Genomic DNA, 23380 nt, shown 5'->3' on the forward strand with positions numbered 1-23380 from the left:
GAATTTAACTAACAAAACATAATCTGTCTGTATAAAGAAAGCCATCAACTGAAGACAAGAGTAAAGCCAACTCTTGAAATGTGTATACCTCATGCATATCAGACAGTGGACAATGTCTGACATAATATTAGTATAATGAATGAACCATTGTTATGAACTTGTAGTAGATCAGCCTGTGCCTTACTGGTTAATTACATATTGAGACTATACCTTCCGTGTAGGATCCGAAGCTTTCACGGCGACTAAGTATAATGAATTCTTGGGCTACCAACAGTGTAAGGTTTTTTTCTCCATTAAAGCAACTTACAAGGCTGGTAGCCCGAGAACAATTCATTAAACCTTCCTTATTCATTTTTATGTACACTGACTGGTACATTTTTGTCCAAAAGCTGTTCTGCAATTCTAGCAGAATAATGTAGAAAAATTTATGGGAATCAGTTTAGGCTGTAGCTAAGCTTTCCTTGTGTTCAAAAATCGTTATAACGTGGAAAGGTTGAGAATTTCTCTTCTTTGAGAATGCAAGAGTGACGAAGTACCTGACTTAAGATATGGGTTAATTCTGGGCTTTTGTGAATGTGGTAATGAACATTGCCTGAGGTTTCATAACATCACAGAGTTACGTGAACAGCTGAATAAAAAAAATGTAGTGTGTTAGACAGGACTTGCCATAAAATATTGAAATTTGTGTTCAATCTCAGTGAAATAAGTCAGACTGTATTCTGGTATCATTAATACCAAATGTTATTTTTCTTTCTTGTAGGACAGAACATGAAATAACTTTAAGGCAACTAGAGCACAATCTTTTATCCATTATAAAGAACACACAAAAATGTCTCGTTGAGTTTGGCTTCAGTAGTGTTAGTGCATTAGCTGTACTGTCAGGTGCATAAGCATTACTTTGTTCTTTGTTATATTGCATTTGATACACTTCTGTAATATCCCTGTCCTAGAAATCTATTTATTTCTTCTGTGAATATGTTGTAGAATGAGACATTACCGGTACAAACTATAGAAGAGCACATGCTAATGAATGGCATTTGGCAAGACAGCTTCAGATTTTCTCCTTGCCACTACAATTGGACTGGCTACCCCAGTCTTTTATGTAGTGGGAACTGGGAGCTCTTTCCCCAAGGAATGAAGTGGCCAGAGTGTGAAGCTGTTCACTTTTCTCCATCTAGTGTTCATGTGCCTTACTTCCATGTTTACACATATTCAAGGTAAGGGAACAACTTTATATTTTGCTTCTACATATTAATGTAAAGTTTTGTTTTCTTGGCGGCAGTTTTAATTATCATTTTGGGGGTGGTGTATTAAGACTTGGTTTTACCTACCGAATGTAAATATTTTTATATATCGCAGAGAGCTAATTTTTTTAATATTTTACATTTTAATACAGTGCCGCAAACGTTCTCAGAGGATGACATTATAATTCTGAATCCAGCGCCTGAGGATTTGGAAGTGAATAGCACAAGGCTTGAGGCTTGCCAGGCCCACTTAAAAGCTGAAAGATCACAATACGAAGGGCAAGGTAATAAAACAACTTCATCAACAGAAACATCGAATAATAGTCAGAACATTACAAATAAGTCATCAGATCTGTCAAGCAGAGTCCATGATTGTGAAAAAGAAACCAGTTCGTTTGTTAGTGGAGAGGAAATAAGACAGAAATCAAAATTACAAAATGAGAAATCACATCCAAAGTTGTTGCTGAAGCGTGACAATAAACTGAATTGTATGTTGATGGCATCTAACTACATTTCTAGAGTTTTATGTAGTTGTTAGTTTAAAGTGTACTTGATATTATATTGGATGATTTTGGGAAGTGGCAATAATGTAATTAATCATTGTGAATTCACATCATCTACAATGTAACACCATGCATTCTTATAGGTGGTTACATTCCTCTAAAACTTTGGTAAACTGTCTATAAGACTGAATACACTGTGTGTCACATGTATGTTATAAACCAGCTTGTGAAGGGTTATTTAGAAGGAAATTGGTTGAAGAGTTTGCTTACTGCTTTTTAGAACTTGAGTTAAACACATGCAGATTTTCATTGTAAATGTTATTTTTCTTGCATTACTGGTATGAAATTTTCTTTACCCACTAAGAGACAAATAGGGAGTGACACAGAAGATCCAGTATTTGAGAAGACGAAAAGGGCATATAGTTTGGCCAGTGATCCAGAAGCCACTGATGTATTTAAATCCTTGTTCACATCCCATCAGAAAGCACATGTCTGTGATTTTACTATTTAGTTTTACCTTTATTTCATTGGTTTTGTAGATTTCCATTATGTTTTGTGGTAATAGATTTGGGATGTTTTTCTCTTGAAGTATTTTGAACAATGAGGGTCTGTTTACGATATCAAATGGTTTTTTTGTTATCTAAAAAGGCCATACGTGTTTCTAAATTAAATTCCTATGTTCATTCTATTAGCAATTTCAAAGTAAATATACCATTAATACATGTTCTACCTTTCCTAAAACAATTCCGATATTCAAGAGTAAACTGTTTGCAAAAATTTTCAATTTGTTAGTTAGTAATGTACTATATATTTTGCAGAATCGTTCGTTAGAGCAGCATGTTATATTAACAGATTCTTTTATGTCTTTTTCATGTAATTCAGAATTTTGAAAGCACATGTTCTTACTGTATTTAGATCTGTATCAAGGTATGAAATAAAAGTATCCCAATGCTACGTCTTTGTTGAACTTCTTTTCTTGCAGTAGCTTTTAAACTTTTATATTCTATGCAGTCTTCTGATTTTTGTGTGTTTAACCATCCATTATATGCCAATTTTTCTTCAATATTATTATTTGATTTCTTCATCCCATTTATGTAGTCTCTTTTTGGAATGCATTTTCTATATTTGCCTAAACTTTCATAAGCAGCATTCCATCATTGCTTATAAGAATATTTCCAATTTGTGTGTTGATTGTTTTATGATACAACCATTCTATTCTGTGATCATTTAATAATTTAACTTTATAAAAGAATTCTCTTTCTTTCATTTCTGTTATTTTTCTGATCGAAAATCATTTAGGTGGGAATCTAAGCTAAGCTTTGCCTAAATAATGATCAGAGCCGATTTAGTGTCCTATGTATGTTCTAACATTGAGAAATAGTTTTGCTCCTTTTACATTTGTTATGAAGTAATTCTAACGGTTCGTGAATTTCTTGCAAAGCAAGTGTACTTATGAATTTCTTTGTCTGTAAAAAGAGTTCATAATTCTCATATTGTTATATTACGAAAAATCTACTGGTTTCTGACTATTCCTATTTGGAAATTCTCCAAATTATCCAGTTACATTATCTTTTGGGGTGTTTCCTATTCTAGTATTAAGGTCGCTTGCTAGTAGTATGTAATCATTTTTGTTTACTTTACTTTACTAATTATATCTTTTAATTGTTTGTAAAAATTCTCACTCTCATCTTCTCTCCCTTCTTCTGGGGCATACAGGGCATGTAGTGTTAATTTTCATATATTAAATTTGATTCTGATTTCTAATATTCTTTCATTGTAGAATTTATAATGGAGAATTTGATTTTTTTACTGACTTGTGACACCATATTGTTACTCTTGCTTGAGCACAGATGTTTCTGTCTACACCTGAATATATAACTCTGCGATTCAGTAGTTCTTTATGATGTTGTCTTTGTTTCTGTGATAGCTACAATTTTGGTATTACTTTAATTTAAAATGGAGTCTAATTCATGTTCTTTATAATTTAAACTTCATACACTGCCAGTTGCAAAGCTACGGAAGTTCTCTTTCTTCCACAGGTGTTTTACCTTGTTCATGCTATGGTCTGTCATTGTTTGATCTGTCCTTTATTTGTCATTTGAGGATTGAAAGAAATTGTATATCCCGGGACAGGTTTCTAGCCTGACACTTTTTAAGTCCCGTGGTGGGGCTGCCACCTTTTAGCCTCCTGGACAGGCTTCTAAATGGCATATGCACCATTGCAGATAAAACATCCCACTGTGACATGGACCCCAGTTTATTTTTTGTTAAACAGGTTGCAACCCAGGAAGTTGAGGATGGGAGTTGGACAGGAGTGGCTATATGAGACGCATCAATAACCTTTGCAATCCTTAATCAAAGAAAACTGCTGAAATTAGCCTTGAAATTGGCCATGACCACTTCCTATCATATCCTTCAGAATTTATTATTCTCAATCGCGACAGAAGCAAACTGTGTTCACGTATGACAAATATGCGTTAAGTAATTCCTAAATTACAGAAGATTTGCATTCATTACCAACTGGATAAGCCACAAAACCCTTCAGTCAGGGCAATGTAACCAATATTGACCATGGTTTGACCAGAGATGTACTGAATACAAAACTAGAGCTTAACGACAGTTTGGTTAGAAGGCATTTTATCTAGCAACACCATCGATACGGTATGCAGGTAAGAACAGTGATATGCTGTCATTCGGACTTTCAGTAACAAACACACGAAAAATACTCCGATAAACATAGTATCCTAAGTTATGCTGCAGGGTAGCAACACATTCTATTTGCATATCTACTGCAACTACTTAACTCCGTGTTATGGAATCTTACAGGTAATGAGATATTCGATAAAGTTCTGTCACACACCAAAATGGTCCAGTATTTTCTCTGCAAACGAAGTCCAAAACTATTGTTATTACTAACGAAAATTCAGATTCACACATTTCAACGAGTACAAAATACGTCTGTTTTCATGCGTAATATTAACTCTTTATAGCCAAATGGTAAGCATATGTGCATATGTGCCACTGCTTTAGCAGTACCAACTGCTGTTTGAGTCTTGTGTCATTCTCAACATGAACACCGATTATTTCCTTAAACAGCTTTAAGCATATGATCAATGAAATGGTGAAATATGTTTTCATATCATATGGACTGAACTATTATGTATTATTCAGATGAGCTTCGGTTTCATCTGGGGAATGATTAAGCTTGCATTGTTTATTTCTAATATTAAACTTCATATTCTTGATGATTTTAGGAAATATAATGTAGTAAAACTAACTAGCTCCCTACTAGCAGAACCTGCAGGCCAAACACCAACAATATGACTACAAATTTGGAATTGAAAGTGACGTTTTTCACATTTTGGGATATAGCAAACACTGAATTGCAAACACATTCTGTGAATGATGCATCATATTATAGTCACACATATATATGAATGTATACACCGCCAACATACATAAATTATGATATTTCAGTTAATATTTTGAGTGGGATACTGCCTCAAGTGGCCCAATAGGCAAGCTGCCACGGAACCCTTTGTTATATATACTGTATCAACACTATCAGAGCTGTCAATGTAAGTACTATGTGTACATATAACCAGAACATTAAACTGCTACATTTTGTTGTATTATATGTATATGGTCATGGGTTAAGAAAAAGACCCAATTCACTTCCATCTCCCCAATTAAACCAACAAATGTTGATTCCGTAAGTTGTGATGGCAGAATTATCCTTTAGGGTTATTTTATATATTTTGATGTCCATACTTTTATACTAATATGCCACAGATCTTCTTGTTATTGGGGTTTTCTCAAATTCTCTTCCATGATCATTTTATGAACACCATGCATTTGCTGTCCCCCTTTCACATTTTCCAATTTGTGTCCATCTACAGTCCATTGTTATTTCTACATCACCATTCCCAACATCTTAACACACAAATTAATGTGATTACAAATTGTGCAGTTTAACAGTCCCTTTGTTTCTTGCCCTATTTCATAACGTTCAGTCAGCATTCTTGTTACAACGTGAATTGCTTAATTCTTCTGACAACCTCTTTGTGTGAACGACTTTTCTTTAATGACTTATTCTGAGCTATCCTTATCCTTAATAACATTTTAAGAATATCATGTATGACAACATTCCCGTGCAAAGGATGAATTTACTGAAAATGTTTTATAGTTCTATGAGTCACATCTGTGTTTACACACAAGTAATGTACATGGCACATGTAAGGTCTGTCTGACCTAAAGCAACATTTGCAATGACCTATGGTGAATTTTTTCTAAGTGTAAATAACACAAGTCTGAAGATTTCTGACAGTGATGCGTTACATAACCTGTAAAACATGTTTTTATGCACTTTGCGCATTGTCTAAATTAAAAATAGAATCACAACGCTTCAGAAGCTTGATTATGCTTCCATCTTTGCCTTCCAAATCTGTGATTTTATTTATAATTTACTTGAATGACAAAGGCCAAAAAGAAAACAATTTTACCAATAATAAATAACACTAACCCTCACGTAAAGATTCATATTCAGAATTATAGTGTTACTTGGAAGACTTGGGTGTTTGAAGGGGGATAACATTAATTATAATGGCTCTTAAGGGAAGAGGCAAAAGGAGGTCTGCTGGATTCATCTGACTCAGGACAGGGTCCAGTGGCAAGCCATTTTGAAAATGGTAATGAAAATTCTGGTTCCATAAAAGGAGAGGGATTTCTTAACTAGGCGAGTGTCTATTAGCACCTCAAGAACTCTGCACCATAGACTTAGATTTAAGATATTTATTATGCTGAATTCTTTGTGGCACAGCAAAATTTATTAAAGTTTCAGATATTGTTTAATTCTAGCATTTCCTTTAGCCAAGCCAGTTCAATTTGATAAGGGCTCTCATAAAATGTCAATCACCTTAATAATGAATATTAATATTTAAGTAATTTGTTGTGTTTAATGTGTTGAGTTAATGTAATAATTGTACCTACTCCTTAACCACTGTCTTGACAATCACATGATTTTAGTACTGAATCCATTTTTCGTCACTAATATTTGTTTATTGATGTAATACTGGAAACGAGAACAATTTAATTCCTGTTTCGAAAGCAGCAATGCTGTTTTCTGTTGCACTGTTTTATTCGCAACTGCGCGCGTTACTGGAATTGTTGTGACTTGATTAAAGTTAATAGTAAACAATGCAAGCAAAATGATGGAAACATCGGGGGGGTGGGGGGGGCCAGGGCCTTGCGTCTTTATTTTTGATAAAAGCCTGAGGAGAATAAGCAATTTTTAAATGCCTTCCATGAAATGCTGTACAGGTCTCATAATAGTTTTGTACATTCTCAGTTTGGCCTTTCTACTTATATTTTTGCTTTTAAGGAGTGTAAATAGATCCTGTACCATCTATTGGCTGACTTAATTCTATTAGTTATGTCTGTTTCAACATTATTATTATCTGTCATTACTGAGGCCAGATAGTTAAAACTCTCAACTGCTTCAAAAGGTTATCTGCTATAAGGAGAAGTTCTTATCCCTTTTGTTTCTTGCCGTTACCATTTATTTGGATTTGGCTTTACTGATTTCTAGTCCCAACCTCCTGGCTGTCGTTTCAAATTCCATGTAAGCAGATTCAGTGCCCCCCTATTTCTGGCTGATATTACATCATCTGCATATAACACATTTTAGTATAAATAACTAACTGCATGGCTTAGTGAACCAGAAGGTTCATCACCGAATAAACCAAAGCCCTCCACCGGTCCCTGTCCTGGGCCAACAAAATCCAATCTCCTTCGACTAGATCCCGCTTAATATTATCCTCCCATCTACGTCTAGGTCTCCCCAAATGTCCCTTCCCTTAAGGTTCTTTTACATTTTAGTATGTGCAAGTAACATTTAAAAAATTAATACGCTCTTAGTACGTATTAGGTAATGCTGAAATGTACATCTAGTAATTAATTACTTCACCTCATCACTCGACGTGTAACAATCTCTTGAACCTACAAACATTTACTTATTGTGTCAGTAGGTGAAGCATACGTCCTTCTTAGTTTATGTAATAATGCTTATTCAACTGCATAGGTTATTTATTTATAATTTATTCAATGACGTCTTTTCTGCAGCTCGAACTATACAGCGTTGATGCGTAGGTTATGCACATCCGAAATTATGATGATGGTGGACAAGAATCATTCTTCTTTTTCTTCTTCCTTGACATGCATCGGGTGCTATCAAACCCGTTCCGAGTTAGGAACGTTGAAACTGGCCCTTCCGTCTACTTCTTGGTCTTCCTATGTCCCTCGCTCCTATTCGTTTATATGTAAGTGCCTTCTTAGGGCATCTGTTTTTTCACCGTCGTCTCAAGTTGTTATCAATTTAATTGACAATTCTGTACGTCACTTACAATATCCGTGGTCTTATTTGGTTCTTTATTTCCTCATTTGTTGATCTGTCCCTTCGGGTAACTCCTATTACAGGGTCTGAGAAATCTCACGTGCGAAGATTCTGATCGTCTTTTGTCTTCCGTTCTTAAGATCCATGTTTCGCTGGCAAATTGTACTGTCGCTTTAGGTAGAAAATTGTGCGATCTGAACAAAGTATCTATATTAATTTTGTTCCTGAAACGTCTTTATATCACCCCATTAAATTTATTGTATTTGCACAATCTAGTGTTCAGGTCCGGATTTAATTTATAAGATATTTCATTCCCAAGCAAATAAATGAAGATACTTCTTCTATTAATTATTATTTATCACGATTTTAAGTCTTCTCCAGTGTTTTGCTTGTAATTCCATTGCTTTGGTTTTACTTTCCGATGTTTGAAGGCTGTACGCCTGTAATATACAATTTAATCCTGTAGGTCATCCTCTGTGGGTGCACGTGGTACCTGATCATCAGCATCTTACCTGCGTGTCCTTCGCCATTTTGATTTCCTTGGGGTTCGTCATTTTCCACAGACATTTTATTTTATTTCTATATATATATAACAGGACTGGATTGGATATTTTAATGTCTGAAATTTTAATGCCGATTTCTGTGTTCTTGTACGCTGTCGTATAGGAAGCAACGACCTCTGAAACGTCAGTAAACTTTTACGAGACTAAACGGCGCAAGAAACTATTATACAGCCATCTTCAAGTGTAATGAAACGTGCTAAATTAATATCGTGTCACTGTAGGTCCATAGTATATTGCCCATTTGTTAAAGAAGGCCTAAAATAAAGCTGATAATATAGGAATTATATATTCTAATTTGCACTTAACAATTGTGGAAATAATCGTTCGGAATGTGTCGTTACGTTATCTAAAACACCAATCACTGTCAGATGTGGACTGTGAGTACTTGAAAGCATGAAAAGTTAATGCGTGCCAGAGACAGGTGTCAGAAATCGTAATGCGTTATTTAAAACTCTGTCATTCTTTCCTTAATGGAACACTTTGCTCACTTCTATTTTCCTGTAAGAACGTATTTGTGTCAGAAGTTAGATCCTAACGCAATCTTTATTGGATCTAATATTTCCAACTGTAACATAGGTTCTCGTTCCACACATTGAGACTGAGCATGGACAATGTGAGGCGCCTTCAAGTGTGGGTGTGTGGTCCATGTAACTTGCAGCTGTGTCTTCAGGGGCAGGTTCTGGTCCCTCGCAGCGAGACTAAGCAGACGCAATGAGGCGCCTTCAATTGCGTGTGTCTGATCCATGTAGCTTTTAGGGGTGGTACATTTTTTGTTGCGTTTGAGTAGAATGACATACCTCTTGACCTGACTGTTCACCCATCTCCTTTGATGTTCTATATAAGCTTGTGACCCCAAGGCACAGCATCAGATGGTGGTCAAGAGGTCATAACTTCAACTTCGTGTAACCTGCTGTTCGGCTTTACTGTACACCTTTATTCTTGTCTTGAGTTTTGAATTAAACACTTCTTATTAAAAAATACGAACTGACTATCTTCTACAATTGGAATATCTAGTTATTTCAACTTATCCGCGAATCCTGAACAACCCCAAACGTATTACACAACATCCAAGGAAGCCGATTAACAACTTTACCTCAGGCACTTCCAAGAGTATTACACAAATAACCTCAAACTTGAGGATCAGTGTGTAAAAAGTAAAGCTGTCCCACTATACGCCATTTAGGCGCTTGGGGGGGAGTGGAGCTATAGCTCCTACTCATTCTTGAACTCGGCACTAGATGCGGGGAGTGGTCAGCATCACGCCGGCTTTACCACAGGGAAAGGACCCCGGTACCCATTGGATAGGGGGTTGGGTGGGCCCCAGAGCCGATCTGGACGCAGAGGCTAGAGGAAAAATCCTCTGCCTCCGTCGGGGATGGAACCCCGGTGGCCCAGTCCATATCCAGTCACTATACCGACTGAGCTACGCCGGCTCATGATCAGTGTGTAGTATAATTAATTTAAACTTGCTCTGTAATAACAGTACACAAACATCTGTGTAAGAATTATTAAATAATTGAAGATTTTTATGCAAAAGGCTGAATCCGAGCTGGGCGACTCCTAGTGTTGGAGAAAAAGGGGCAGTTGAAGCTGCTGAGTGTTGATGGATAATAACATTTTGGATAAAACGAAGCGAGTTTAAAATAACTTAGTTTCGATAAGACTTCTTGAGCAGAGAATAACGAGGGGAAATAATATTTCCTTCTTTGACGCAAACATTATTTCTCTTTATTTTTCGTTTTGGATGTTACATCAAGTCCCAGTCTTCATCAGTGACATGGGCAAATTCGTCGCTTTCTTGAAAATTTAATTCAATATTGAAGTCTCCGTCGAAAAAGTCACTCTGTGGACAAAAAACGCCATCGTCTTCCAACATCAACGACAAACACACATAGTCGATTCTTCTCTCTCGACTCATTCAGAAAGAGCAATGCTTCGGTGCATGTGCACCTGCCGCCATGCTGGGAACAGCGGCCATGTTGGTCTAACTCCATCTCCTGTAAAATTGTCCATTGCTGCAAGAGGTTTTTTCTTCAGACTGACACGTGAGGGTGACTGAGAGGGAATACGGCACTCAGTAGAATATTTGGTCCTGCGAAAGAGTAAATAACACGAGAATGGAGAAAAGTGCATAATATTGAGCTTTATGGTTTTACTCACTAAATAATAAAAATTAGGACGATCAGATCATGGGCGATGAGATGAGCGGGCCACGTAGTACGCATGGCAGAGACAAGATGTGCAACATTTAAATCGGAAATCCTGAAAGGAAGAGTCCCAAATGTTGGTGGGATGATAATATAAAAATACACCTTTAGGAAATGTAGAATAATAGAGTAAACTGACTTCATCTTCTTGAGGACATGGTTTAAAGGCTGGGTCTTGCAAACACGGAAATGAAACTTGAGGTTTCGTAAAAGACGAGAAATTTGATTGGCTCCATAACGCGAGTTCCTTCCTTTATTGTAAAAATGTGAATTGAGATTAAATACGAATATAGTAATCATTAAACAACTTGACAGAGCTCTAAATGTGCCTGATATAGACAATATTAAGTCATACAGGGCGTTTTTCATTACTCACATCAGGTTAAATTTAAATTTAGCAGACACTAAGTACAAAGTATCAATGTAATATACAAAGCCTTAGGTGTTACTATTCTGATGTACTGATTTTCAAAACATTTTACTTCAAAAATATTCTCTAGAATTTGTGTGACACGTGTTGCAGTAACAGTCAGTTAGTAAAGAAATAATTTTGGAAAAAGGAGGCTGCGACATTTTCATATTTCGAATTCGTGTCTCTCTGCCGAGTTAAAAGTGCTTAAGACACGACGCGATTGATGAATTTCCGGCTTACCATGTTAGCCGTTCATACACGTTACAAGGACAGAATGTAATTACATTTATCAAATGAACGTGAGAATTACAGTTGGGAGCAGTCACACAGAATGTCACTGCTTACGTAGATTAGGCCGATATTACACGCACACTGTAAGGTGCAGGATGTCCTTCGTAAAGTCGACTGGTAATCGGCTGGTCAAAGAATATCCCAAGGTTCGTCAACGTGTTCACAAGAGCCCGCCACCGAACTCTATTCTGTGCCCGCTCGCATCCAGTTGGCTCCATTGATTCTAATCTACCTAAGGTCCATCTTAATGTTATCCTCCTATCCTATGCCTAGGTCTTCTTCCTCCCTCCAATCCTCCCAACAAATAACCTGTAAACACCCCTTCCCCCCCCAAAAGTTCTCGGCTACGACGCACTTCTACCACAAGCGATTCACAGGTCAGCTCCTTCCTCACTATAACAGAATCCGGTTGTTGACGTCAACGAATGCTACTAAAATACAAAAATGCCAACCGAAACTATGACGTAACAATTATTAATGTTTATTCAGACAATTCTACTGCGTACATGAAATACGACGACGCATCCAAAATAAAAATAAAACGAATTCTTTACAACCCGCTGAAAAATTTAACAAAGTTGATGTATCAAGAAATGTAAAGTTTTAGAATTATTTTTCGCAATATATGCCCCATTTCTTAACCCATTTAAGCCGGAGATCATCTAAATATTATTTAAGAATGCAGTCCTTACCGCAAAGAAAGAGTTAGAATTCACCATTACAAAGATCAACCGATTAATGCTGTTTAAGAAAATGATCGCAGTTTACCCTGAAAATCACACGAAACCAACAAATACATAATGAATGGTTACTGATCATTAAATCATGTGGTACATACACTTACCATTAGGCTCTTACAGTTCTGTTTCATCAAGAATTTCGGCTACTAAACATGCCTTGCGTCTCTTGTTCTTCTGCGCACTTTCACTGCGCAAGTCTCTAAGCCTAGAGCTGTTTCATGGGTTCCTCAGTTGACAGTGACTTGGGCCGTTCGATGGGGAGGCCATGAGCCCTGTCCCATACCAGAGATGCCAGCACTTCCAAGGCACGAGATACACCAAACAAAACTGTGCAGAAGTTCATCTCCTTCAGACCGTAATACTGAAGAAGTACACCGGAGTGAGCGTCCACATTGGGCCACGGATTCTTGACTTTGCCTGTCTCCATGAGAATGGGAGGAACCACTTTGTACACCTGAGACACCAGCCTGAAAAGTGGGTCGTTGGGCAAATGTTTCTATGCGAACTCCCTCTGGCAGGCGAAGCGTGGATCTGTCTTACGAAGAACGGCGTGACCGTAGCCTGGAACCACCTGTCCACTCTTTATTGTTCTGCAGATGAACTCTTTCACTGCGTCGTCTGTTGCGTTGTCTCCCAACTCTTTCTGCAGTTTCTTGAGGAATATTAACACCTCCTGATTCACTAAACTGTGCAGAGGGCCTGCGAGGCCATTCATACCAGCTGCAAATGAGAGGTACGGATCCGACAACGCCGAGCCCACGAGGTGAAGAGTATGGGCACTCACATTGCCTCCCTCGTGATCGCTGTGGATTGTGAGGTACAATCTCATGAGTTCTGTAAATTCTGGGTTGTGATAGCCCAGCATCCGACAGAAGTTTTGCCTCCAATCCTTGCTGACGTCGATGGCCCCAGCGCCCTTACCATGACGGTACGTGTTGCGGAAGATGGTCGCTGCTACGACGGGGAGCTTTGCGATTAGATCCATGACGTCTTCGTAAACATACTCCCAGTATTTCGATTTGTGTACTCCAGAGGAGTATGCCCGGGCGAACTGAGTGCTGTAATGGCGCAGCTGAACTGCGACATGGGATGCAGGGCTGGAGGGAAGTTGTACAACAGTGTCGCCACGTGTAATGGTAGTGCTGCACGTTTCGCCCACTCCTTTGAGACTGCTTGCACCTGAGCTTGATTTGGAACTTATTTGCCCTTGCTTAAAAATGCCAGGTTTTTATTATACTTGATTAATTTTATAGATGATTTTTGAGGGGCTCGGTCGCTGTTGACCCCATCACCCATGGGCGAGAGAAAAATGTTTCCTTCCTTCGAATCCCGGCAAAGATATTTTCTGTAGTTCGGATAGCAAGCACTAGGGAAGAATAGCGCTAAAGGCAAATTCTGTTTCAGGATAAAGAATTGATTAACAAACCCGAAATTTGCCCTGAGTTCCAGAAGATGGGTTTGTAAGAAACTGTCGTATTTCCCGTTTGTAAATACTGCGCACTCTGTTCGTCATATGTAAACTCGATAATTGCGGGTTGACGTGTTTGTTTGCTCGTTCACTCAAGCCTCGTGAACGAAAATCCTGCGTGCTCTAAACCTGGCGTTGTTTATCGGTAAGGCCCACAACAGAACACGCCGTATTTCACTGACGTAACTGATTGCTGATTATATTTCTGTAAAACTTTATCTATATCATTTTTGTTGTCTGAAAAATTATTTCCCACGTGTGTAGAATCAGAAAATTTCTCTGCTTAAACTAGAACGATTAATTTAAAAACGATTTTTGGACCTGTTGGTTAGTTGGAATGATACGCTACCGGTTTAGTCATACACCACATCATGTATACATTTGCCTTTTTTGGACATCATTTTCTTCTTGAGAGTGCTTCATCGTGGCTGCCTTTAAGTTTCCTGTCTGAATGCTTCCAGGTGTTTCTGTACATTTTTATTTTCCGTTGTTTTATTTAAGCTTTTAAACTCTCTTGGAGACAAACAGAACAAAGTGGCATGCACCTTGATATTTCCCATGTAACGTTTCCAAGCTTACACAGTTTTCAGGGTGAACATTTACAATTTAAGTCACGCTCTAAAGCGTAATATATTTTTTATTCACATCTAGCGCCGTAATAAACAAAATAGAAATTGCACAAAATTTACTGTTCATGCATTTGGCTACCTTGTAACTGAAATATATTTTAGTTGACTACTTTTTGACGTAAATACGTCTATAAGGAAGGGTCATTCGGCAAAAATGTGTTACGAAAAGGGAAACGAAAAAGTGTAACTTCATTGTTATGTTACCTAGGAAACGCCATCTGTTTACTCGGCATTGTTGAGTTACATTACTGCCGTCAACAATCCGCTTTCGTTATTGAGGAAAGAGCTGAGCTGTGAATCGCTTGTAGAAGTGCGTCGTGGACTAGGTAATTTTGTATGTCGTGTCCTCGAGTAAATGTGAGGTAAAATTATCGATATATTTTGTCGACATTTGACATAGGACACCAATATGTTACCACAAGTTTCACGTGTGCCCCGAATTCCGCGCCCACCAAGCATTGTTACCTAGGAAACATCATTTTTTACTCGGCATTTACCTTGGAAACGTTACATTACATTTCATTACATTACTTTACATTACATTCAGCTGCCACAGACCCATCTTAAGCGTACTAATTCAAGTTAAATAAGCAAAGTCTTAATCAAACTTTATTCAATTGTAAAGCATGTATAAAGGAAATATTTAGAATAAAGCCAATGTATAAACTTCCTTTCCGTATAAACGTATTTACGTCAAATTCTCCGGAACCGTGGTTCCACTGACAACTTTTCTTTTGGTTTCCTTGTCAATATTAGGTCATGCAGTTGGCCCTTTCTCATAGCTGGATCACAGAAAACTCCGTGCCGCTGTAACCACGAGATCATTTCAGATTGAACCGAATATTTAATGATTCTTTATCTGATTGTGCACTGTGGTATGGAGCGTTATCAAGTACTACCACTCTCTAACCCACTTTTCAAGATTTGTACTGCTCATCTGACCATGGTAGTCGCCACTTGCCGATCCAGCTTTATATATCAGTCCCGCACCTTGAAGGAACCCAGCACGCGATCCAGCGTGAATCATAATCAGTCTTTTCCCAGCATTTCCATCAGGGCATACCCCTTTAACTTCCGTACTTTGCCAGCACTTTTTGAAAGTTAAATTGCTGTCTACCCAGCTTTCATCTAGGTAGAATATTTGTCTTCCTTTATTCCTTCATATTCACTAAATACCTCCCTCGCCAGTTTACTATGTCCGGCCTTTCAATCAAGATCTTGCGCTTACTTAGACATTTCTTCCACTTAAACCCTAAGTTATGTAAAGTATTCCGTAGAGAATCAACACCCCATGGAAAGTCATTTTTTTGTTTAATTATGGGCAGTAGCTTGGGGCAGCTTGGTACTTTCTTCTGTGTTGCTAAAATTCTTGCACAGTCCGCCTTATCACTGACATGTCAAAGGAGTCAATGGTGACATTCCTATCAGCAGCTCTAGGCCGGTGTTTCCCTGGCGTGTAAAGGTGACAGTGTGCTCTTCTCGTCGCTATCTTTTGACTCTCGCCTTACCTTCTTAATTAAAGCCTTAGATACACCCGTGTATTTGGCTGCCCTGTCTGTTACATGGGTCAAGGGAAATTTCAGCTCTTTCCGTCTTGCTTCCTCATCAAACAGCTTCACTACGTCGGATATTATTTCCCGCACTTCCCTGTGAATAGTTTTCCCCTGTTTACGTACACTTGACATCTTTAAATAACCTATATCTTATATCTTAATTGCATCATGCTTGTGTTCCTCAATACAATACTTTTATTTTCCGTCGTTACACAAGCTTATTGTTAAAAATCATATAAAATTTCACATAAAATTGTTACATTTTAAAATTGACGACATGTTTCGATATACAATTCTATCATCGTCAGGTCTATCAAAATTAAAATTAAAATCTGGTGTATCTGTTGCTCTGCTTATATTGCTTTTGTTTTTATCCGTTTTTATTACATCTCCAGGCTTCTTCCATTTAATTTTGGAGATGCGCCTGGGTGCCTATATCTGCAAAATCAATGTTAATTTTCATATCGTGATTCTGGCTACCGACATAGGAAATGGAATAATATTACTCTAATTTTATATTATTTTATTTTATTTTAAGGAATTACTCAAATATATCGTATTACAAGCAAAAGAAATGCAATCACAAAATATAAAGTATAAAGTATTATAACATACCGGGTTGTGTGTGAGGTGCGTGTCCGTTGTTATTGAATGGCAGACAGCAACTGAGTTGTAAGTATCGTGTGTGGCTATATATATTGGGTGAAAGTTGTTTAGGGGGTTGGGTCAATGGACTCTAGAATGTTAAATATCGGATTGTTCGTGTAAATGTTGCTGTCGTTTAATGCAAGGTTTTGTTTATGTGTTCTTTGTATATGATATTTCTCTATGGTGTCTCTATGTCGTTTGTTTTGTATTATTTTTATAATGTCCATTGTATGTTCTATTTTGTTGTATGAATGTCCTGTGTTTAATATATGCTTTGCATATGCTGAATGGTCTTTATTATGTTTTATTGCTGTAATATGCTATTTATATCTTTGATTAAAGGTGCGTCCAGTTTGGCCTATATAGGTTAACGGGCAATCATTGCATTTTAACCTATATATGCCTGGTTTTTCGTATTGATTTGTTGTGTCTATTTGTGGTTTTTGTTTCAAGATGTTTTTTATAGTGTTTTTTGTTCTAAATGCTATTTTTATGTTATTTGTTTTAAATGTTTTTGTTATATATTTGGTTTCTTTTCCTATATATGTGAATGTGGCCCATTTGTTTTGTTTATTTTCGTTTCCGTCTTCATTTATGTTGTTTATATTGTTTATTTTATTTTTGGGTTTTAATTCATAATTATTATATACGTTTTCTATTAGAATTTGTTTTATTGTGTTACATTCAATTTGTTTGTTTACTGTGGTTATGGGATATGTATTTTTTCTGTTTATTAAGTAGTTAATAGCCATCTGTTTATGTTCATTCGGATGGCATGAAGAGGCATGAATTATGGTGCTTGTATTTGTGGGCTTTCTGTATATTTTGAATTCGAAGTTATTTTCGTTTCGTATTATAGTTAGATCTAAATAATTTAATTTGTTATTTTGTTCTTTTTCTAAAGTGAATTGTATATTTTGATTTATGTTGTTAAATTCATTTAAAACATTTTTTATGTCTGTATTTTTTCCATCAAAAATCATGAATATATCGTCAACATATCTACTATAGTATTTAATTTGATATTTATTTAATATATTTACTATGTAATCATGCTCGAGATATTGTAAGAATATTTCAGATAATATGCTCGAGGTGGGAGCTCCCATAGGTAATCCTGTTTCTTGTTTCCAATATTCATTGTTGAATTGGAAATAATTTTGGTTAATAATAATGTTAGTTATATTTGTAATTTCATTTATTAGATCTGTATTTATATTCTGTCTATTTAGAATATCTCTTACAATATCTCGTAGCATGCTTGTTGGAATATTTGTATACATATTATTGATGTCAAAAGAACAAATTTGTATATTTTTATTAATATGAAAATTTAATTGTTGGATTTCATTTATTAATTTTATAGAATTTGTTATATTAAAGGTATTTGGTAAATTACAACATTCTTTTAAAATGTTTTGCATTTTTATTGCTATTTTATATGCAGGGGCTGATGTCCAATTTATTAATGGTCTGATAGAGTATGTAAGAGACAACAAAAATGATATAGATAAAGTTTTACAGAAATATAATTAGCAATCAGTTACGTCAGTGAAATACGGCGTGTTCTGTTGTGGGCCTTACCGATAAACAACGCCAGGTTTAGAGCACGCAGGATTTTCGTTCACGAGGCTTGAGTGAACGAGCAAACAAACACGTCAACCCGCAATTATCGAGTTTACATATGACGAACAGAGTGCGCAGTATTTACAAACGGGAAATACGACAGTTTCTTACAAACCCATCTTCTGGAACTCAGGGCAAATTTCGGGTTTGTTAATCAATTCTTTATCCTGAAACAGAATTTGCCTTTAGCGCTATTCTTCCCTAGTGCTTGCTATCCGAACTACAGAAAATATCTTTGCCGGGATTCGAAGGAAGGAAACATTTTTCTCTCGCCCATGGGTGATGGGGTCAACAGCGACCGAGCCCCTCAAAAATCATCTATAAAATTAATCAAGTATAATAAAAACCTGGCATTTTTAAGCAAGGGCAAATAAGTTCCAAATCAAGCTCAGGTGCAAGCAGTCTCAAAGGAGTGGGCGAAACGTGCAGCACTACCATTACACGTGGCGACACTGTTGTACAACTTCCCTCCAGCCCTGCATCCCATGTCGCAGTTCAGCTGCGTCATTACAGCACTCAGTTCGCCCGGGCATACTCCTCTGGAGTACACAAATCGAAATACTGGGAGTATGTTTACGAAGACGTCATGGATCTAATCGCAAAGCTCCCCGTCGTAGCAGCGACCATCTTCCGCAACACGTACCGTCATGGTAAGGGCGCTGGGGCCATCGACGTCAGCAAGGATTGGAGGCAAAACTTCTGTCGGATGCTGGGCTATCACAACCCAGAATTTACAGAACTCATGAGATTGTACCTCACAATCCACAGCGATCACGAGGGAGGCAATGTGAGTGCCCATACTCTTCACCTCGTGGGCTCGGCGTTGTCGGATCCGTACCTCTCATTTGCAGCTGGTATGAATGGCCTCGCAGGCCCTCTGCACAGTTTAGTGAATCAGGAGGTGTTAATATTCCTCAAGAAACTGCAGAAAGAGTTGGGAGACAACGCAACAGACGACGCAGTGAAAGAGTTCATCTGCAGAACAATAAAGAGTGGACAGGTGGTTCCAGGCTACGGTCACGCCGTTCTTCGTAAGACAGATCCACGCTTCGCCTGCCAGAGGGAGTTCGCATAGAAACATTTGCCCAACGACCCACTTTTCAGGCTGGTGTCTCAGGTGTACAAAGTGGTTCCTCCCATTCTCATGGAGACAGGCAAAGTCAAGAATCCGTGGCCCAATGTGGACGCTCACTCCGGTGTACTTCTTCAGTATTACGGTCTGAAGGAGATGAACTTCTGCACAGTTTTGTTTGGTGTATCTCGTGCCTTGGAAGTGCTGGCATCTCTGGTATGGGACAGGGCTCATGGCCTCCCCATCGAACGGCCCAAGTCACTGTCAACTGAGGAACCCATGAAACAGCTCTAGGCTTAGAGACTTGCGCAGTGAAAGTGCGCAGAAGAACAAGAGACGCAAGGCATGTTTAGTAGCCGAAATTCTTGATGAAACAGAACTGTAAGAGCCTAATGGTAAGTGTATGTACCACATGATTTAATGATCAGTAACCATTCATTATGTATTTGTTGGTTTCGTGTGATTTTCAGGGTAAACTGCGATCATTTTCTTAAACAGCATTAATCGGTTGATCTTTGTAATGGTGAATTCTAACTCTTTCTTTGCGGTAAGGACTGCATTCTTAAATAATATTTAGATGATCTCCGGCTTAAATGGGTTAAGAAATGGGGCATATATTGCGAAAAATAATTCTAAAACTTTACATTTCTTGATACATCATCTTTGTTAAATTTTTCAGCGGGTTGTAAAGAATTCGTTTTATTTTTATTTTGGATGCGTCGTCGTATTTCATGTACGCAGTAGAATTGTCTGAATAAACATTAATAATTGTTACGTCATAGTTTCGGTTGGCATTTTTGTATTTTAGTAGCATTCGTTGACGTCAACAACCGGATTCTGTTATAGTGAGGAAGGAGCTGACCTGTGAATCGCTTGTGGTAGAAGTGCGTCGTAGCCGAGAACTTTTGGGGGGGGAAGGGGTGTTTACAGGTTATTTGTTGGGAGGATTGGAGGGAGGAAGAAGACCTAGGCATAGGATAGGAGGATAACATTAAGATGGACCTTAGGTAGATTAGAATCAATGGAGCCAACTGGATGCGAGCGGGCACAGAATAGAGTTCGGTGGCGGGCTCTTGTGAACACGTTGACGAACCTTGGGATATTCTTTGACCAGCCGATTACCAGTCGACTTTACGAAGGACATCCTGCACCTTACAGTGTGCGTGTAATATCGGCCTAATCTACGTAAGCAGTGACATTCTGTGTGACTGCTCCCAACTGTAATTCTCACGTTCATTTGATAAATGTAATTACATTCTGTCCTTGTAACGTGTATGAACGGCTAACATGGTAAGCCGGAAATTCATCAATCGCGTCGTGTCTTAAGCACTTTTAACTCGGCAGAGAGACACGAATTCGAAATATGAAAATGTCGCAGCCTCCTTTTTCCAAAATTATTTCTTTACTAACTGACTGTTACTGCAACACGTGTCACACAAATTCTAGAGAATATTTTTGAAGTAAAATGTTTTGAAAATCAGTACATCAGAATAGTAACACCTAAGGCTTTGTATATTACATTGATACTTTGTACTTAGTGTCTGCTAAATTTAAATTTAACCTGATGTGAGTAATGAAAAACGCCCTGTATGACTTAATATTGTCTATATCAGGCACATTTAGAGCTCTGTCAAGTTGTTTAATGATTACTATATTCGTATTTAATCTCAATTCACATTTTTACAATAAAGGAAGGAACTCGCGTTATGGAGCCAATCAAATTTCTCGTCTTTTACGAAACCTCAAGTTTCATTTCCGTGTTTGCAAGACCCAGCCTTTAAACCATGTCCTCAAGAAGATGAAGTCAGTTTACTCTATTATTCTACATTTCCTAAAGGTGTATTTTTATATTATCATCCCACCAACATTTGGGACTCTTCCTTTCAGGATTTCCGATTTAAATGTTGCACATCTTGTCTCTGCCATGCGTACTACGTGGCCCGCTCATCTCATCGCCCATGATCTGATCGTCCTAATTTTTATTATTTAGTGAGTAAAACCATAAAGCTCAATATTATGCACTTTTCTCCATTCTCGTGTTATTTACTCTTTCGCAGGACCAAATATTCTACTGAGTGCCGTATTCCCTCTCAGTCACCCTCACGTGTCAGTCTGAAGAAAAAACCTCTTGCAGCAATGGACAATTTTACAGGAGATGGAGTTAGACCAACATGGCCGCTGTTCCCAGCATGGCGGCAGGTGCACATGCACCGAAGCATTGCTCTTTCTGAATGAGTCGAGAGAGAAGAATCGACTATGTGTGTTTGTCGTTGATGTTGGAAGACGATGGCGTTTTTTGTCCACAGAGTGACTTTGTCGACGGAGACTTCAATATTGAATTAAATTTTCAAGAAAGCGACGAATTTGCCCATGTCACTGATGAAGACTGGGACTTGATGTAACATCCAAAACGAAAAATAAAGAGAAATAATGTTTGCGTCAAAGAAGGAAATATTATTTCCCCTCGTTATTCTCTGCTCAAGAAGTCTTATCGAAACTAAGTTATTTTAAACTCGCTTCGTTTTATCCAAAATGTTATTATCCATCAACACTCAGCAGCTTCAACTGCCCCTTTTTCTCCAACACTAGGAGTCGCCCAGCTCGGATTCAGCCTTTTGCATAAAAATCTTCAATTATTTAATAATTCTTACACAGATGTTTGTGTACTGTTATTACAGAGCAAGTTTAAATTAATTATACTACACACTGATCATGAGCCGGCGTAGCTCAGTCGGTATAGTGACTGGATATGGACTGGGCCACCGGGGTTCCATCCCCGACGGAGGCAGAGGATTTTTCCTCTAGCCTCTGCGTCCAGATCGGCTCTGGGGCCCACCCAACCCCCTATCCAATGGGTACCGGGGTCCTTTCCCTGTGGTAAAGCCGGCGTGATGCTGACCACTCCCCGCATCTAGTGCCGAGTTCAAGAATGAGTAGGAGCTATAGCTCCACTCCCCCCCAAGCGCCTAAATGGCGTATAGTGGGACAGCTTTACTTTTTACACACTGATCCTCAAGTTTGAGGTTATTTGTGTAATACTCTTGGAAGTGCCTGAGGTAAAGTTGTTAATCGGCTTCCTTGGATGTTGTGTAATACGTTTGGGGTTGTTCAGGATTCGCGGATAAGTTGAAATAACTAGATATTCCAATTGTAGAAGATAGTCAGTTCGTATTTTTTAATAAGAAGTGTTTAATTCAAAACTCAAGACAAGAATAAAGGTGTACAGTAAAGCCGAACAGCAGGTTACACGAAGTTGAAGTTATGACCTCTTGACCACCATCTGATGCTGTGCCTTGGGGTCACAAGCTTATATAGAACATCAAAGGAGATGGGTGAACAGTCAGGTCAAGAGGTATGTCATTCTACTCAAACGCAACAAAAAATGTACCACCCCTAAAAGCTACATGGATCAGACACACGCAATTGAAGGCGCCTCATTGCGTCTGCTTAGTCTCGCTGCGAGGGACCAGAACCTGCCCCTGAAGACACAGCTGCAAGTTACATGGACCACACACCCACACTTGAAGGCGCCTCACATTGTCCATGCTCAGTCTCAATGTGTGGAACGAGAACCTATGTTACAGTTGGAAATATTAGATCCAATAAAGATTGCGTTAGGATCTAACTTCTGACACAAATACGTTCTTACAGGAAAATAGAAGTGAGCAAAGTGTTCCATTAAGGAAAGAATGACAGAGTTTTAAATAACGCATTACGATTTCTGACACCTGTCTCTGGCACGCATTAACTTTTCATGCTTTCAAGTACTCACAGTCCACATCTGACAGTGATTGGTGTTTTAGATAACGTAACGACACATTCCGAACGATTATTTCCACAATTGTTAAGTGCAAATTAGAATATATAATTCCTATATTATCAGCTTTATTTTAGGCCTTCTTTAACAAATGGGCAATATACTATGGACCTACAGTGACACGATATTAATTTAGCACGTTTCATTACACTTGAAGATGGCTGTATAATAGTTTCTTGCGCCGTTTAGTCTCGTAAAAGTTTACTGACGTTTCAG

At 38.0% G+C, this 23380-nt stretch overlaps 2 pseudogenes across 2 annotated transcripts; one reads left to right on the forward strand and one right to left on the reverse strand.

Annotated features, from left to right (window-relative positions):
• Positions 1-10448: 10448 nt before the first annotated feature.
• Positions 10449-13548, reverse strand: LOC147874747 (putative citrate synthase 2, mitochondrial pseudogene; annotated as a pseudogene). Its single transcript, XR_015533706.1, has 2 exons — positions 12456-13548; positions 10449-10793 (listed from the first exon to the last, which is right to left on the reverse strand). The product of XR_015533706.1 is annotated as a putative citrate synthase 2, mitochondrial pseudogene (transcript).
• Positions 13549-18550: 5002 nt separating this feature from the next.
• Positions 18551-21783, forward strand: LOC147874748 (putative citrate synthase 2, mitochondrial pseudogene; annotated as a pseudogene). Its single transcript, XR_015533701.1, has 3 exons — positions 18551-18554; positions 18651-19742; positions 21405-21783. The product of XR_015533701.1 is annotated as a putative citrate synthase 2, mitochondrial pseudogene (transcript).
• Positions 21784-23380: the final 1597 nt, after the last annotated feature.

This window comes from Zootermopsis nevadensis, unplaced genomic scaffold (assembly GCF_977971745.1).
Source record: "Zootermopsis nevadensis isolate Lab colony 2312 unplaced genomic scaffold, Znev_1.0 Znev_ptg000005l, whole genome shotgun sequence".
Lineage (NCBI taxonomy): Eukaryota > Metazoa > Arthropoda > Insecta > Blattodea > Termopsidae > Zootermopsis > Zootermopsis nevadensis.